At 33.1% G+C, this 6,000-nt stretch overlaps 1 protein-coding gene across 3 annotated transcripts in view; it reads right to left on the bottom strand.

The window, feature by feature from the left end:
• Positions 1-771: 771 nt before the first annotated feature.
• Positions 772-6,000, bottom strand: part of Prr16 (proline rich 16) — a 296,734-nt gene continuing 291,505 nt past the window's right edge. For all 3 annotated transcript variants that reach the window (XR_008219183.1, XR_008219180.1, XR_008219181.1), the window contains one exon: positions 772-1,999. The gene's annotated coding sequence lies outside the window, so the exon portion shown is untranslated. The remainder of the gene's footprint in view (positions 2,000-6,000) is intronic.

Raw genomic sequence — 6,000 nt, 5'->3', positions numbered from 1 at the left:
AGGTATGATTTCTTAATTTTCAGGAGTTCAAATGCTGCATTGCCAACAATTTTTTTATTATGTTACAGGATACTGAAAGAACCAAGATAGATCATAGAAAATCAGCCAGTTTTTGTGTGCAGAACAATAAAACAGGACTTTGGCATCAAATTAAAGTTTAAGAATAAATTCAAGAATCATTCTCTTAACTGTTAAAAATAATATGTTTGAATATCACATCACACTGCTTACTGCTGGTAGCAGCATTCACCAACACTGGTCAGTCTCGAACCCATAAGTGTGGATGAGCATTTTGTGAGCATTCAATAAACCTTTTTGATTGAGAGGTCCACATTTCCTCAAGTCTGATTGCCTAGTCAATTCTAAGTATAATTATGGATGTTGTAAACAGACCTCTGGGGGGGGGATAATGAGGGCTCATTAGCTATGATTAATGACCTAAGTGTTTAAATTTAATTTTATTCTCCAGGAAGAGGACAAGAAAAAAATCTTTCCTGTTATAAAGTCTGAACTTTATTTTCCAGAAACATTGTTGTATCAATAGTAATTCTTGATATCGTTACAATGACGTTAAATAGCCCTTTACAAGAAAGAGAATGTGCAAAAATGTATCATCTTCTTGGGTTTTAGAAAACAGAGCATAATTTTGTATTATAAACTGACTTGAAATCTCAGCCTATCTTTAATTCTAAATTATGCAAAAAACCTCTTAGTCAAACAAAAGGAGGAACTTCCAGGTAACAAAAACTAAGTTAAATAAACAACCACAGCTTCTACAAACAACACATTTATTTAGAAAAATAAACTGAAAAAAATGCTGTTTGTTTGTCTGATACATTTTCCCAGGAAACATAGAGAGAAATGACTACAAAATCGTTATATGTTAAATACAAATTACAAATGACTTTTTGAATTAACAGAACAAATAGAATTAAGCATTACTGTTTAGTATGCAGTTTACTGTGTTCAACTTCTTAATATTAATGATATTAAAAAAAACTCTTTTGATCTCATTCTCATTCATTTGACCACAGTGATGTTTTATTTATAATTCTACAGTTTGGTTCAGAAATAAATTCATTTCTTTAAGTAAGTAACCGAGTTTTTGTTAACCAGAAAACAAGAACTCATTATCTTGAGAATTCTCAAGTAATCCTTTTTGGATGCCTGCAAGAAACTGCTTCGTGTGGTCTCAAAACTGGTGGGATCATCTGTGCAAATAACAAAACACTTCATTACCCTGAATGGAAGGAACTGTGCAAATATCACAAGTGCATGGAGAAGTAATCAGTGCAAACCGACTTCCTCTTTCAACCGATATGAGGTGGCAGATGTAATACTGGGACTTGTCAAGCAATTGGAGCCAGTGCTGCTACCCATTATGGCTTTGATGGTGGACAGACTGTGGACATGTCCATCTCTGCAAACAGCAACATCTCTCCTAATTCTATTCATGCAGTGTTCTGGCTGGTTCAGTTTTGGTTTTGTCTACATTTGTTGGAATGAGGAGTAATTCTGACTTGAGATACCTCCTGTCCCTAAATTTCCACCTTTTAAAATGATAAGTTGTTGTACAATTGAATAACTTCATTGATGAATTGTATTTTTTTCTGGGTAGGCTGATATCTGGAAATATTGATTTTCCATTGTGAAATAAGATTGTTTGATTTTGTTTACCTGTTGGCTTTTAAAAAACTTAGTCCTTTTCATCTGTGTGTTGTATCTTCTTGGTAATTTGTGAGTGAAGGTATTTTAAGGCTGTGGCATTTTCTGCCCCCACGGGCTCTGTGCATGGCTGTCAGGCAAGAGGCAGATGATTTTATGGAGATCATCTCATTGGTCATTTGTGCTCCAAAGGAAGGGTTAGCTTCTCTGACAGGGTCAAGATCCTGGTTACATTGAAATTAGATATGGCCTCAAAAGGTCAAGGATCAATTTGGAGTAAGAAAAATGAATCCACATGCCTCTAAATAAAGGTATTCCTTCCGACCTGATAAAGCTGTTAGAAAGAAGAAAACAAAAGACATGTAATCATTACAAAATCAGTTCAACAGTAAGTATAATTTAATAAAAACATATTATAAATGCATTAGGAATTAGAAATATTAATCAATTTAATATATAATTTTAAATTCTTTGAATTGTAAATCATTTGTTTAAATATTACATACATTAAAATTATTGTACAAAAGCATTATCATAACTTAATTATCAAGTCTTAATACCTTAATGCTTATTTTTCAAGCAAAAGATTTCTTATTCCTATTATTGTTTTAACTTCATGTAACTTTACCCATTTATAGATGTTTCAGTCTCTGCAGGCACTTAAGACAAACTTTTTAAATATATTGCCTTGAAATATTTAAAAATAACTTTCCATTAATGCTGATATTTTATTTTGAACACTGAGCAAAGTTGTACTTTTTAAACTCTTAGTGATATAAAATAATGTAGCATTTTATTGTAATCTATGTATTTTAAAAATGGCATCAGATAGGCCAAAGTATATCATCTGTTCTGTGAAGCAGAACTGCTTAAGAACTAGCTTTGTTTTTCTTCACAGGTATCTACAGTACTTAAAAACAAGCATTTTTAGAGTTTATATCCATATTTTTAATTGATGAATATGTTTATGGGGAAGCACAGTAAGTGAAGCATGGCCATAATTCTCAATCTCCAGAGCATTTAACATTACTTGATATGGAAAAGTCTGTGGTCTTCTCTCACAGTAATGACATAGTAGAGAATACTCAACAACATTAGGTCCAGAAAAAAGTGTTAAAATTGTGATGTGATTGATTCAATGATTTTAGTACTATTTCAAGTTTAATTTTAAAAATAATGTTTTTATTTATTCATGGAAAACTTCATATAATGTGCCTATACTCTCTCACTAACTCCTTCCAGACCCTTCCCACCTCACTTCCCACCAGGAGTGGTTTGAATGAGATTGGACCCCCATAGGCTCATATATTTGAATACTTGGTCCCCAATTAGTAGAACTGTTTGGAAATGATTAGGAGGTGTGGTCTTGTTCAAGGAGATGTGTCACTGGGAGTGAGCCGTTGAGGTTTCAAAATCTGACATCATTCCCAGTTATCTCTCTCTGCTTTATATTCTGGATCAGTATGTAAGCTTTTAGCTACTGCTCCAGCAAGATGTCTGCCTGTCTGTTACTACGCTACACACCATGATGATCATGGGCTCACTCTCTGAAACTGTAAACCCCCAATATACTCTGTCTTTTACAGGTTTTCTTGGTAATGGCCACAGCAACAGAAAAGTAAGATACCACCCAATCAAGTGTATTTTAGATCCTTTGAACCCATCTGAGAACCCCTTGCTTTAAACCATTTCATTGGAAAGGAAGGTAACTCCAGAGTGTATTCAGTACTCTAGTGTATACACACAAACAAAAGATGGAATTATTTGCCTTTCTGTAGCAAGATATTTATGATTGATAATTCCTTGATATTAATAATTTCTTGATATTATTCTACTCTTAGAACAATGCCTTTGAATTTTAAATCCATAAAAAGAAAAAGCAAAAGCCCAAATAAACTTTTCTACCAACATGGAGATTCAATTTCAAAAATCAACAAATATAGTTTGACAGTGTATTGCATCTTTTTTCAGGCTCCTCATTAAAGATTTCCTATTCAGAGAACAGAAGGCATGAGGAAGACAGTTTAATCACAGAGCTGCTTCAGAAAACAAGAGTACATCTGTCTGGGAGAGGAGAACACTCTTGAATATCATGGGAATCTATCCATTTTTAATCATCTGGGAATTTGAGCTTCTATGTATGCAAAGAGAACCAGCATTAGCTGTTAAAAATGCATAACAGTTTCACAATAATTAATACTTTGATTTTCTGTGAAATTAAAGTCATATGAAACATGTTCAAAATTGAGTTTCTCTAAATATATGGGTATACAATTCGTGTATTTTGAAAAGAAAAGTAAATTAAATGTTCCCACTGTATTTTCATGGGTCTATAATTTAGGAGAATTTAAAACCTTTTAGAGTTACTTATTATTTACTACTTAGTGTAGTCAATCTGTTCTTCATTTGTTCATTCATTCAAAATATTTATTTCCATCCACCACATACCAGATACTGATTTAGGAACCCTTATTATGGCAAAAGAATCTTCGATGCACACCACCCCCACGAAGATAATGACTTGAAGGTAAAATAACTCTCAGTAAGATTTGTGCCACAATGTGAAATGAAAGGTAAAAGTGGGAACAGTGAGCCAGCGAAAGGCCTCTGAACTGAGTTTTGAGAGATTGGTCAGAATTTACAAAAACGATAAACTGCTAATAGTTGGAAAATAAAGATATTTGATACAAACTAAACAATAAGGCTCAAGACACAGAAGGAAGATGATGCTCAGTGCATCCTGTATTTTACAGAAACAATGCGCTAAGTCTTACATGATACAGAATTTAAAGGAGAAAAGAAAAACATGTTTGGAGAGCTAGTAGAGCTCAGGCTGCCCTTAAAAAAATATGGCAGCAGGAATAGGACATGTTGAAGAATCTTTAAGGAGAGAGTGGCTGGGAAGACTATGGCAAGATTGAAGAGATGGAGGAGAGAGGGGACATAGTACATGTATTTTAGCCAAAGAAATGTCAAGACTCCAGCTAAAGGCTGTAAGAAATCGCTACAGTTGCAGGTTTCTCTTGATGACAGATTGGGGAGGGCAGAATTAGTCTACTCCTTTTCACGAACTTAAGAGTTATTTCATTCAGTGGCCACCCACTGAAGCGAAGAGCCAACATGGTTCTAAGACTTTCCTATTTCTACTATTTGGGAAGGTAGCTCATGGAAGTTGATGTGTGCTTTTCAGTTCTCACATGTCACAAACTGAAAGCAATAAAACAAAATAAAAATCCAAATCATCAAGCCCACATTTTGCATTTGCTGACTGAACTCTAAAATGGGCTATTAACGGATACATTGCTGTGGCCCTAAGTTCTAGAGTTAGATATCCACACTGCTGGCTTGGTGGTGCTAGGCACTGTGTTGCCATGTTCAGTTCATTAATGTCAAGCTCAAGCATATGCCCCACTGTAGAAAAAAGCTCCAAACAGTTTTGATGTTTAATTTTTCAATTTTTTTATGTCATAAACATCCATTATTATAGATTTTAATACAGACAATATTTTAAATCTTCAGTCTGTACTTCTATTTGGATATTACCTTCAATTATGGAGGGATGTATTGATACCTGTTGACATGTTAAATGATGACATGTAAAATAAATTTGCTAAGCCCTGAAATAATGCATACATCAAAAGCTGTTATAGACAAATGTGAATTAAGGTACCCACATGGGCATGCTTTTTGACCCATTCTTGGAATCAGTGGGTTAAGCGCTGTATTGTTCTCAGATACGTTTTGCTTAAAAACAATTAAGATTTTATTCACTTTTCAGATGAAATAGGTTCGAATTTTTCAAGGACTTCTCATTCTTGCAAATTTTTCCAGACCCAAATATAAGACGTAAAATATGAACTGCAGTATATAATTGAGGCTTTGGGTCATTAGCTATCAAATTAATTAAATTATGTAAGTAGTACTTTAAATGGCTGGGAGTACTTTCATGCAGTAAGTGCAGCACAATTTAAAGAAGTCCAAGACAGCGAGAATACTAAATAGGAAAGTAAAACACACGAAGAATTTGCCTAAGCAGAAATGCTTCACAGTTTAAGATTTTCTGGACTTTGGCATGGCTTCTATATTTTTCTTCTCTACTATATATATATATATATATATATATATATATATATATATATATATTTGAAATTATTAAATTATCAATATATATATTGAATATATATTTGAAATTATTAAAAAAATTATCGTATTATATTTTATAAAATAGATTTTAAAGCTGATAAATATTTTAATAAACACACGATGTATGTGTTTGTAACCTAAAATATATTTAACCGTAGTTCAATATATTATATATCTGCTCCCATAGTGTAA

The sequence above is a fragment of the Peromyscus californicus genome, unplaced genomic scaffold, assembly GCF_007827085.1.
Source record: "Peromyscus californicus insignis strain IS unplaced genomic scaffold, ASM782708v3 Scaffold_17__1_contigs__length_78620276, whole genome shotgun sequence".
NCBI lineage: Eukaryota > Metazoa > Chordata > Mammalia > Rodentia > Cricetidae > Peromyscus > Peromyscus californicus.
This window is presented reverse-complemented; position numbering and strand designations above follow the sequence as displayed.